Source organism: Momordica charantia, unplaced genomic scaffold, assembly GCF_013281855.1.
Source record: "Momordica charantia cultivar OHB3-1 unplaced genomic scaffold, Mcharantia_2.0 BLBB01000097.1, whole genome shotgun sequence".
NCBI lineage: Eukaryota > Viridiplantae > Streptophyta > Magnoliopsida > Cucurbitales > Cucurbitaceae > Momordica > Momordica charantia.
This window is the reverse complement of record NW_028275253.1, coordinates 58218-71112: the sequence shown is the minus strand read 5'-3', so window position 1 is coordinate 71112 and position 12895 is coordinate 58218. Positions and strand designations below refer to the sequence as shown.

General features: G+C 34.8%; 1 pseudogene across 1 annotated transcript; it reads left to right on the top strand.

The window, feature by feature from the left end:
* The first annotated feature begins 4540 nt into the window (after positions 1-4540).
* Positions 4541-11775, top strand: LOC148207739 (pre-mRNA-processing factor 39-1-like; annotated as a pseudogene). The gene is made up of 10 exons (XR_015787691.1): positions 4541-4790; positions 5364-5530; positions 5728-6101; positions 6187-6331; positions 6886-7043; positions 7147-7262; positions 7517-7596; positions 7708-7857; positions 9485-11043; positions 11731-11775. The product of XR_015787691.1 is annotated as a pre-mRNA-processing factor 39-1-like (transcript).
* Positions 11776-12895: the final 1120 nt, after the last annotated feature.

Here is a 12895-nt window from a genome sequence, read left to right as displayed (position 1 = left end):
AACGCAATAAATTACCTTGCGAATGCAAATGAATCGGAACAAACATTTAAAAACTCATCCGGGTGTTGGTTAAAATTGAGCATTCCGCGGTGATTCTATAGAATCATGCCTCGAAGATGAAAGTCGCAAAATCCACAGTTTGAGGGAGCAAAAATCGATAATTTAAAAAGCACAATTTGAAAAAACTTAATAAGATCATACATTAGACGCAATGATGTTTATCTCCCACATCTTCGCTTAAAGCACTTGTGTCCAACTACACACGATAGAGAGAGAGAGAGGAGAGAGAGAGGATAATTACACATAAGAAATAGTAGAGATCCACTGAATATTGCGAGCAGTAAGAGGCATAGCGTAACAAACAGTAGTTTTAAACCACGGCTCCTCCTCTTGTTAATCGCCCGCCGTCGCACAATCCCTCGTTTCCGACGGCAAACCTGGTCAAACAATTATCCTTCGAACAATTACAATCATTTAAACCCGTAATCGCTACTCACTCGAACTGACATGATTCCGGAGCCAGAATGTACCTGAGCGGATTGTAACAGATAGAACTCCGTTTAACGGCGGGGTTGAGCGAGAGCTTGCATGCAGAGGTGGGGGGGATCTTAGAGAGAGAGGAGCGGAGAGCTTTGTTTTGTAGAGAGAGAGAGTGTGAAGTGAAGTAGCAGAAAGAAGAAAGAGATAAACAAACCATTTCCCACTTCTTCCGTTGGCTGGTTCAGCTTCTTCTACGTTCTCTCAGATTCGCACTCCGAATGAAGATCTCGATTCTTGATTCTGGATTCTCTGATTTTGTTTTGATTCAATGGCGAAGCCTCGCCTAACGAAGATCCAGAGGCAGCTGCCCGGAGTTGCGTGATTGAGGGGCCAGCTGTCATTCCATCACATTGGTTGACCTAGATTAGATTTTGCTAACGGATTTCAAATGGGTTTCATTTTTGTCAGAAAATAGTTGAATTTTAATATAAATAATTCAATAAGGCTCCCTCAATAAAATAAAAAGAAAAACAAAACAAAACACAAAGCATATATTTCCTCCTAAATATGTAGTTGATTTAAATCTCCACTTTGATATGTCTCAAAAAGAAAAAAATTAAAAAAAATCCACCTAGGTTGATGTACTAAAGAAAATATAATTTAAAAACAACCTAATGATCGAATGTGGCAAAATTTCATAGAATCTCAATTTAAATTATTCATTAACTTTTTCGTGTTTTTTACCATTTATAGATAGTTCAAAGTTTGAACCTCTTCTCAAAACATGTTGTACTACACAAATTTTTTATCGTATTTTTACCTAAAAAGTTGTCATACTTTAATTTTTTTAAGGTACACTTGCAAATAATATGGCAAAATAATTTAGTAAAATAAGCAAAATAGCAACTACATTATTTTTTTCAAAATATTTATTTTTTTCAGAAAAAAACGAAGGTCTAATTATAAAATTACAAATTCACCTTTTAATATATCTGATATATATCTGACACTGATATATATCTTTGATATCAGTGATATATAATATTGATTTACTTCTAGAATAACCATGATATCTACTCAACTTCTAACATGTCTTACCACTGATATACGGATAATAACCATTGATTTACCACACTGATACAACACATATATATGTAATGTATCTAATTTACCATTGATATACCACTGATATAACTATGGTATCTCCTGATATAATTTCTTATATGATTTAACACTAATATGACACTAATATATTTGATATAATATACTTAATATGTTTCTAATTTACCACTTATATACCTCTGATATAACCATTGTATCTACTAATATAACTATAATACATGTGTGTTGATATAATACTATTATATCAAAATTTTTTTTAGATGAAAACAATGATGCAAAATTTTTTATTTATTTTGAAATATAAAAGGTTACGTGGACCATGCACGTCCAAAAAGACAAGTTAAATTTTTGATATACTTTATAAATTTAAACCGTTGATATTCCTTATATTTAGTATCTAATGAATATTAATATTGAATAAATAGTAGTGATATAGTAATCAACATTATTGATAATATTAGTATATTAATCAACAAATTGAAATGGTAAACTATAATTTAAACAACTGATATACCACTAAAAATTAAACATTTGATATACCTTATATTTAGTATATCAGTGCAAATGTACTTAGTATATCACTTGGAAATATATTTTAGTATATCATACATTATAAATACATCAGATATATATATTATATGTATAACACGTACATTTTATGTATATCAGTGATATATCTGATAATGTATATCATTGGTACATCTGATATTGTATATTAGAGGTACATCAAATGTATATCAGAGTTACCTCGGATGTACGTTAGATATATATTGATGTATATCATATACAAATTTACATTAGATGTATATCAGATATAGATTTGATATATGATATACATCATATGTATATCAGATATCGATATAGATCAGGCATATATCAGATATCATAAGGGTAAAATTGGAATAATAAAAATTTCGAAAAAAAAAAATCAAATATTTTGCTATATTTGAAATTTTGAAAAACTATGACATTTTTTGAAATAGATCAAATATTTTTGCTACCCATTACAATTACCTTTTTTTAATTAATAAGTTAAGATTAAAAATCAATATTAATAAATTTTTTTTTTTCACTCACCAATGGATTTCTTTTTCTTTCATTTTTTTTAATCCAAACAACAAATTTGATTACTTTCATTTAAAGTGTCTGAACAAGATAAATAACTTAAAATTATTTATCAAATTTCAAATTACACGATTTAAAATAAGTTATTATACTTTTAAATATTAATAAATACTTGTGAGACTTTATCAAGATAATAACAGCAATAATAAATACTTGTTATACTTAAGATTGAAAATTAAAATAGTTATTCAATACATTCTTCAAGTTAGGAGAGTATCACACTCGAATTTTAAAGTTTATAGACTAAGGAGGTATTGTGAGACTTTTGCCATTACGAAAATTATTTACCTTTTAATTGATATTGATTATGTTTGAAAATTTTGGTATCACTTGTACAGTCATTTGAAAAAATCAACTATACATAAATTTATTTTTTTTAAAAAACTTGTTCCACCATCCCATTAGAAGGGGTGATAAATCAAGTATTTTTGAAAAATAAGATTTAAGTATAATCGACTTGTTAAAAACGAAAATATATAAAATGAAGAATTTTCATATGAGAAAATACTTAAAACAGTAATTAAAGGAAAAAAAAAATTCCAGAAATTTTCTGTTCAAGGGTATTGGGGTATTGAGGTCCTTTTCGTTACGTTTCGGTGATTCTGCTAGTCTCGTTCGTCTGATTGTTATGCCAAAGCAGAGTCATTGCCATGGCAAATGACATTCAACTTCTCGATAATTCCACCACAAAAGCTCAACCAATTGAATCCGAATCGCAGGTGTGTGCGCTTTATGTACAAACAGTTACCTTTCTCTCCAAAATTCATCTTAAAAATTATCGTTTTCTTGAGCCCATGCCGCTTATCTACTGCAGAAGAAAGAGTATTCTAAAGGTGTTCTCTCCTTAACTGAAAATAAGTGTATGCTCTAGCTTGAGATTGTAGCAGTCCGGAGTAAGCAATTTATGTATACAGGGAATGGGGTTTTCTTGTATTTGTTTATTTACAGCTCTAACAGGTCTAAAAGGTAGAGTTTTCGTGCAGTGTGTATAAGAAGTTTTTACATTTTCTCTCCACTTTTAATTGGTGGTGGGGTGGAAAATGGGAGCCGCTAGTCATTGGACTTAATCTATTTCTGCTATAAGCTCGAAATATGGTTTCTATCTGAGATGTAAATAGCCCACAGCGTTGCGTGTTTCTCGCTTTATTTAAAGAAATTCGAAACTTTTGCTGAAGTTCGATTTCAACTCTTAGTTGTTTATTTTTCCAGAGAAACTTGAGGATTTTTAGTGTTATGGCTGCTAAATATTTGTTTCTTTATGCAGTTGTTTAGATGAGTCCAAACTTCATGAAGGTGTTCCCAGACGAGGATTAGATTTTGATGATTGGACTTCGCTTATTTCGGAGACTGAGAAAAAGTATCCTGTAAGTTTTTCTCCAAAAGGGTTTCGTGGGCCGTTGAGCTGCATCTTATAAACCGAATCTTTCAGGGAGTTATAAACCTCAATTTTTTGTTCACTTGCTTGCACATAGCACTTTAATGGTGCGAACATCGCTTTTACGACCAAATTATCTTTCTTCTGTCTGAATTATTCAAAGCATATTGATATCGGTTTTAAGCCGTTTTAGTTATTTGTTTTCATGCTGAAGTTTGAACCACAGGTCCACATGATACCATTTCTTCTGGTGGTAGAAGATATTTATTTCTTGATTGACTGTAATGAAATAAACTTGGGACTCATTTCGGCTATCTTGTACAATTGACTTACTTTTTACAGTTACACACTATTATATGTTTATCTTCATAACTCCAGCCATTACTTGGAATTTTAGTCCATTTATTTCTGCGGTTTGTTGGATTTCTCAGCCCGATATGTTATTTACTATAAATGCAGGATGACATTGATAAAATATCTTTGGTATATGATTCTTCTTGTCTGAGTTTCCTCTGTGCCATGGATACTGGAGAAAGTATGCAGCTCTTAAAACAAGATTGTGCTCTGTTGACAAGGCTGTTCAAGTCTTTGAACAAGCAGTTCAATCAGCAACTTACTCTGTCAGTATTTGGTTTGACTACTGTAGCTTCAGCATATCAGCTTTTGAAGATACATCTGACATTCGTAGGTAATTTCTGTGAGCTGTAGAAGCAACAAATAGCATGATCTAGAGATTTAGGGCGTGCATGGGTTGAAATGCCATTTGTTTTCTAGGACTGATTATTTGATGTAAATGTAGAATTTAATTGATTATGTTTGTATCTTGGCCTTTGTTCTCATTTAGTTGATTTCCTCGTGCTAGGCAGTGGAGGAATAATATGTTCTTTTAACATTCATTTGTCCCTTGTACTGTGCTAGGAGTTTCCAAAACTGTGAATCAAAAAGGTAACGCCCAATATAAATGCATGTGTTGGCGGGATTGAAATAAAAACCCTTTTGTCCTTTGATCGATAATTTTATTACTGCAAATGAAAACTGGGTGCCCACTGGACTGCATAGAATTTTATCTTGTTGGCATATTTTAACTTTTCAAGTATGCTGTGGTGTGAAAAAAAAAAAAGCCTGTGTGGTGCTTTTCTTTTCTTCTGCCTCTACTTTGCATGTCCATTTCCTTTCCAAGTCTTCCTGTTTTTATTTTTTTCAGATTTAACAAATGGGAGAAAACTAAACTTAGTAATGATATTACTCCAAAATTTATCAGATTGTTTAGGAGGGCAATATCCTTTGTTGGAAAGACTACTTAAGCTATAGCTTGTGGGACAAGTACATCGCGTTTGAGCTATCTCAACAGCAGTGGGATTCTTTAGCTCTGATTTACATCCAAACTCTGAGATTTCCTACCAAGAAGTTGTCTTATTACCACAGCAGGTGTGTTGCTCTTTCTCTAATACTTCTTGGTTCCTTGACATGATTAAGTTGAAGATCATAGAACATTCTGGAAGCCATGAAAAAGAGTTACTTTCTGCAAGCAAGTCTCCCTTCTATATTGTTGGCGTTATGCAATATCTTGCTTAGATGTACATTTACTTAGTAATAGAGTTAATGGACAGTATTGCATCTGTCAGTTTTAGAAAGTTGACTGCTTCTCTCAAAGAGAGTATCCAATCTGACACTGGGTGCAATCCTTCTATGCACACGGAATTAGAAGCTTCGCCTGATGGTGAAGTCCCCATATTGTACAGACTCTGAAGTAGCTTCAGTCATTAAAGACCTACTGGATACGTGTACTGATGCCACGACAAGGTATAGTGCACTAGAGAAGTATGTGCATGCTGGAGAGAAACTCTATGATGAAGCATGTCAACTGGAGGGAAAAGTTGTTCACTTTGAGCGTAAAATCAGGAGGACATATTTTCATGTAAAGAAACTTGATGCTGATCAACTGAAGAATTGGCATTCTTATCTGGACTTTGTTGAGATGTATGGAGATTTTGACTGGGTATGGTCTTGAATCATTCTGATGCTTAGACCATCATTTTCCTTGTGGTTATTTTTGTTTCATTTGAAGATCCCTTTTCTATCAGGCGGTTAAACTCTATGAGCGATGCTTAATTCCCTGTGCTAATTATCCTGAGTTTTGGATGCGCTATGCGGAGTTTATGGATTCTAAGGGTGGGGAGAGAGATAGCAATGCTTGCTCTAGAGCGTGCAACAGAAACTTTCCTTAAGGTATACCTTTTTATGATGGGGAATTGTATTCTATGTTCTATATTTATGATCGTAATTTATTATTGCAATGAATCTTGTGTTTGCTTGTATGAGTAAAGTCTCTTGTCTTTTACCTTTTTATTGCCTGTTCTTTGATTGTTCCTTTGTAAGCATGAGAAACCTTGGAAGATTGTTAATGAGCGATGCTCCTTTGTTGAAGGGTTTCTCTTTGAACTTATCTATGTGCCTATCCACTAAATAAAGGCTGTTATATTTTGGGTGGAATGGTGTTTACATGGTTTTTTGGGAGTTTTGGAAGGCTAAGAATAGAATTATTATTATTTTTGACATGGGTAGGACAAGGATCGTACTTGATGACCTCCCTCTAAAAATTTAGAAAAAGCTTTTGTAACTCTTTGATCAAAATGTGATTCTCTCCAGCTTCTATAAAGTTTTAATGTCTAGCTATATTGGATATTAGAAGCTTTTGCTTCCTCGCTTTATAGGAATCTTTGACTCAATTGCTTTATACATGACTGGTGATGCTTATGGCCATCCTTATGTGTTTGTTGCAGAAAGTTCCTGATATCCATCTCTTCAATTCAAGGTTTAAGGAACAAATAGGAGATTTATCTGGTGCACGTTCTGCTTTTCTTCAGCTTGATGCAGATTCAGATTTAGATTCTAACTTTGTGGAAATATTATATTGAAGGCTAATATGGAGAAACGAATGGTATGAGAAACAGATTGGTTGTTGAATATAATTAACTCCATGCACTCACTTGGTTTGATTAAATATTGACTTAGGGATCTACTATTGCTTCTCAATGATGCAGGGAAAATCTACAGCAGCTTTTAATGTTTACAGAGAAGCATGGAAATGGCTTTGATGAAGAAGAAATTGGATGTTCTGCCATCTCTGTATATTCATTTTTCTCGACTTAAATACACGGTATGAAATTTATGAAATCAACAAAAGTTGATTATTTGGGGAGATTTGAAAATTTTCTGGGAGATATTTAAATGATTCCTGCTGGTAATGTATGGTTTAACTGACTTTAAGTTTGGTATTATATGTCTTTGATCCTCTGTATTGTCTGCTGTTCTTCATCTGTAAACACTTTTCTTCTTTATATTTGTTCTATTGTGGTCAAGAATTCTCTTGTTATGCTTGTTAGATTTGCAGTTACCAACTTTGATTTACAGATTACAGGAAGTGCAGATGCTGCTATGGAAGTCTTAAAGATGGGATCAGAAATGTACCTCTCTGCAAATTACTGCTCGAGGTATTTATATTTCTTATGGAGCTAGTTTTACTGGTTAATATAAGGGATTGAATTCAGTTTCTGCTTCATAGTTCTATTCAGCTTCATGTTTGGCTTCTGTCCCTTCTACAGGAACTTATAAAATTTGTAATGATGCACAGAGCACCAAAGCTTATAAATTTAGTTGATCCCATTGTAGCTAATGCAATATCTCTCATTCAAGATGAATCTCAAGGCTGGAGCGAGCAAGACAGAGAGGATATTTCAGCTCTGTATTTAAAGGTCAAATTTCCTTTGATCTTTTAATGAGAAACAAATGTTTCTACGCGGTTTGATAATCACTTTGTTTTTAGTTTTCTGTTTTTAAAAATTATGCTTGTTTTTGTATTCTTTTATTAGGAAGGGTTTCACCACCCCTGAAAACATATTTGAATCCTAAGTCAAATTTCAAAAGCAAAAACAAGTTTGAAAACTACTTGTTTTAGTTTTAAAAAATTGGACTAGATTTTGGAAACGTTTATAAAAACCATATACAAAATAAAGGAACAGATAAGTGAAAGTAATGCTTCTAAGCTTAATTTTTAAAATCAGAAAACAAAGAACGGAATAGCTATCACATGAGGGCTTAATTATCAGTTTGTTTTTAATGTGATTCACAATGCAGTACTTATCTATCATTTAACTTGTGACCTAGGATCCTTCAAAAAAAAAAAAAACAAAAACTTGGGACCTAAACTAGAAGTTAAATAATCTATTTTTTTACCACTATTGAGTGCTAAGCAATCTTTCCTTTAGATGTATTCCAGCCAAACGTTTTTTCCCCCAAGAAACATTTCATTGAGAAAGCCATGCAGAATAAAGTTATTAAAGTCTTGGTTGTAGAAAAGTTTAGGCAGGTATACAAGAAAGAGCTAAAAGGTCTTCTCAAATCCTAAGATTTCTCTCAAAATTATTAATGGAAGAGAATTGTATTTGGGTCTCTCTTTTGGATTCAACCACAACTATTGAGTTTTTCAAGGACCAAGGTCCAAAGAAAAATTTTGATTTTCTTAGGAATCTAAGCTCTCCAAACGCACAAGAAAGTAGTTAAAAGAATACCTTGTTGGGCTATTTTAAAGTTTCTGAAAAGTGAATTTCAGGAAAAAGGTTAGGTACCAGTAACACAATTATCGCAATTCTCCACTTATCAAGAAACAGAGCCGCTCTGTAGTCTCTTCATTGTTAAGATATCTTCTATGACCAAGCTCCCATTCCACATATCATAAATTCTCTTATAATGTGAATTTAAGACAAAGGAAGGTATTAGAAATCTTGAGGTAACCATCTTGCCAAGGTTTGCTTCTACTTCCATCCCCAACCTTGAGAAAGAAGCCATTCTCACATGAATTTCGTGACTAGATATGAAGTTCATGGAGTTACTGCAACTGAGATAGTTGTTGCCTGTAAACCAACCAAACCGATTGCTAACATGCTTGGCCGTAATCTACTTCCATCCTCTTCATTAAGTCTTTACCACAAAAAGTTCCTTATAGCTGTTTCGGAAAGTTTTTAGAAATGGAAATAACCATCTAAGTATCTATGAAATTATCTCATTTCCTATCTCATAAAATAAAAGAAAAAGGGAATAAGCGATGGGGATGTTAAAAACAATAGCTCCAACCTAACCAATTCCTTTCAGTTTCAGTTCAATGAAGTCGATATTATCTTGAATGTCCCAAATCAAAGTACCCGTCCTGATCATAAGAGCAACTATATCTTTTTAAAAATACAATATTATTATATTTCCTTTCTTATTGATGACTTTCATATTGTATCTGACGTACATAACAGATGCTGTGTGCTTTATCTGTAGTACACGGTTATGTTCGTGCTAACTTATCTGGCACTGAGCGCTTCTCTATGGCAGCAGGCAGTTGACCTTTGTGGAACCATCCATGATGTAATGAAGGTGTGGAATCGGCATATAAAATTGTTTCCACAGTCTATTAGACCAATGTCATATGAGGACCCTATTCCAGGGACAGAGGCCTTAAGAATTACCAAGGGAGGAAAACAAACAGCAGATACTACTGTACCCAACCAGCCAATCAACGATGGTGATTTTGATCCATCAACTCAGCTCTCTTTAGAAGACAATAAACAGTCTCCGTTAGAAAGCCAAAACTTCCAGAATGACCAATCTGCCAATGGGAATGAACCAACTTCCTACTCACTCGGAAATCACAATATCGATATGAAGGAGCCTACAATTGACCATATTAATTCTGTAGAAGCTGAATTAGTGGACAGGCAAGAGTGCAGCAGACTTCTCCAAAAGTTCCTGAGCATTATGGAGAAGGTGGAAATGGGGTTGAATTATCACCAATGCCTGTGGACAACTCAAAAGAAGATGACTATGGTCATGGTTTGGGACAGAGCTTGAAAAATATTTCAATTGGGAATCTTTCTTTGAACCCAAAGAATAATGACAAAATAGATTTACTCCCCAAAGCATCTCACCAAGGGGAAGCTCCATTGGAAAACAGCATGTCTAGTGAAAGTGTCAGCGATACAGATGAAGGGGCTTTGATGCACAACCCACTGGGTATCAGATCTTCCGGTTCCATCCGGATTTCTAATGAAGTGGCTAGTCCATCATCGTCTCCGAGTCATGATAAACATATACACACCCAAGAACCTTCACGGTTTCACATGCGTGGAGCTGAAAATAGGAAATGGCACCATAAACGTAATGCTGGTAACTTCCATCGTGAATCCCAACACCATTTTCCGGGACATTCACGAAGAAGGCCTCATCGAACGTGGCAAGGTTCTCCTCAAGACTACCAAGGAACTAAATCTGGTCAAGCACCAGATGGTCAAGATTATACTTCTGATTCTATTGCTTCACAAAAACCACAAATTGAACGAAGCAGCCAAGAACACAATCAGATTCAATCTGCACAGCAGCAGAACTTCCCCACTACTTCTCAGTCTCAACTTCCTTCTCAAGGTTTTACTCAAGAGAAGTCTCAATATCTTACCCCAAATGACGAGCAATATGGTCATTGGCAGAGTGGTCAAGCCCCACATACCTATGAACAGATGTGGCAATATTATTACTACCAGCAGCAGCAGCAGCAGTATCTTTTGCAGCAGCAGCAATTTCAACAATCACAGATTTTTCAGCAACAGTATCACCAGCAGCAACTGCAAATGCAACATCAATATTTGCAGTCTCAACAACAATATCCTTATGAGCACGTGCAATTACAGCAGCAATATCAAATTCAGCAGCAATTGCAACAAACTCAGCAACAGCAGCATTTACTCAGCCTCCAGCCGCAAGCAGTCTCCCAGACAGAGCAGCAATTATTTCAACAACATGAGCATCAGCCAGAAGAACTGGAGGAAGAAGAACAAAAGCCACACATGAAGCAGATTTCTTCGTTGTCCATTCAGATGCACACTGGTGGCCATGATCATCTGGTATGTTTCTGAGTATAGATAAACTGTTTATCCATGTCACTGAGGTTTGCCATCTATTGGGGGGGGGGGGGGGGGGGGGGGTGGTGTTGTTCTGCACCCCTCCCTCTTGTTGAATTTGTTGCAAATTAAACATATTTGCCTGTGAAGCCTGAGTATAATTGGCATAGTACTGAAAAACCAAAGCTATGATTTAGTTTTCTTGTGATGAAAGTGAGGACTGAGGAGCATTTCTAATATGCCCTATGGTTTTCTATCTTTCATCAGTATTCAAGTTCCGTTACATAACCACGAACTGTTCTTTTCAAGGCTAACCTGCATGCTGACTTTATAAATTGTTGAGTAGACATGTAATTAAAATTAAATTGATCAAATTCAAAGATATCCAAGTCTATCATAGATGTTTTACAGTTTATAATATATAATTTCATGAAGAAAAGTTTAATTGTTTTCCAATCCCCTGAATCTTACTACTCATTCCTCCTGTCTGTAGCCGATGATCATCGATTATTTCATGCCATGTGACCCAAATACTAAAGTGTTGTTTATCAATTGACCAATCTTTACGAAATTAGCATTCCAGTTTCACATCTGGTGTATCCAATTGGGAATCCCTTGCATGTTGAAGTTATGAGCTTGTTGTATTGATCTATCATATTAGGCAATCTAACCTGTGGTATTCTGACATAGCAGGATTCTTGACAAAATAGTGGTAACCTGGGCTACCAATTGAGGGTCTGTGGTAAGTATATTAGCTCATCAGCTGAGCTAACCAATCAGTAGACAGTAGCATTGAAAGTTAAGGTGGAGCTCGTGGATTATTTTTTATTCAGTCTGAAAAAGTGCACTGACAGTATTTTATTTTACCTGCAGTGCTTATGGTCTTCTACTTCACTCCTGAATCTTCAGCGAGAAAAAGTTTACAAAGTAGGGTCCATAATTTTACAATACCTCCATCTTCTCTTCTTATTTGTCTTGTACATTAACATTAGCTGCAATCTAAAAAGCTAGATGGCAGGTTTTGGCCTTGCATTTCTGAAAGAGAATGGAAAAGAGAAATCAAGGAAGTCAAAAGTAAACTTTTTGGGATAAATATTACATCATAAGCACAAGAGAAGGGATTTAAGCCGACCTACGACCTATAAGGAGTAGATACCCGATAGCTATTGAGCCACATTCAAGTTGGCAGGTCAAAATAAACTTGATATACCCAACAGTATTAGGGACATTTAAATCATTTGAAGATTCAGTGTTTGAAAGGACAAAGCAGAGGCATGAATAACTCCAATCATTCCAGCAGAGGTTAGGTTGTAATGGACTATCTTCCATCGAAACAGGACCAAGTTCTTCAATTCCCTCGAAGGATTAGTCTGGGCCATGGTTCCTTGATGGGCCATGGCTGTCTGCTCAACTCTCATTGGCGATGCTGAAGAATTAGGTGCTGAGGCCATGTGTCCAATTCTTTGCCCACAGCAGAGGGTTTAGTTCTGGAAAAATTCGGCAAGAGCAAGACAAAGGAACTGAGACGTGTGAAGTTATTCTGAAAACTGTCAAGAATGTGGTTAGTGAAGCAGCAATTGCAAGTGGTCAAAGGGAAAGCAGGAACTTGCCTGGCTGCTTATTCCGAAAGATTCTAAATTTTAAATTGTTGTATTAGTGAACTACAGCTGTGATGTTTATGCTTTTTTCGATGGATTTGGTATGAGTTTTTAGAATGGTCAAATATACTTTTTTTTTTAGCTAGTTTTCACATCGATGGTTTTACCATTTTGATTTTTGCGTTCTTATAAACATTTTTTATTTTATTTTTCCGACACTAATGATTATCCAGTTATTAAACAACGAGAGTTCATAA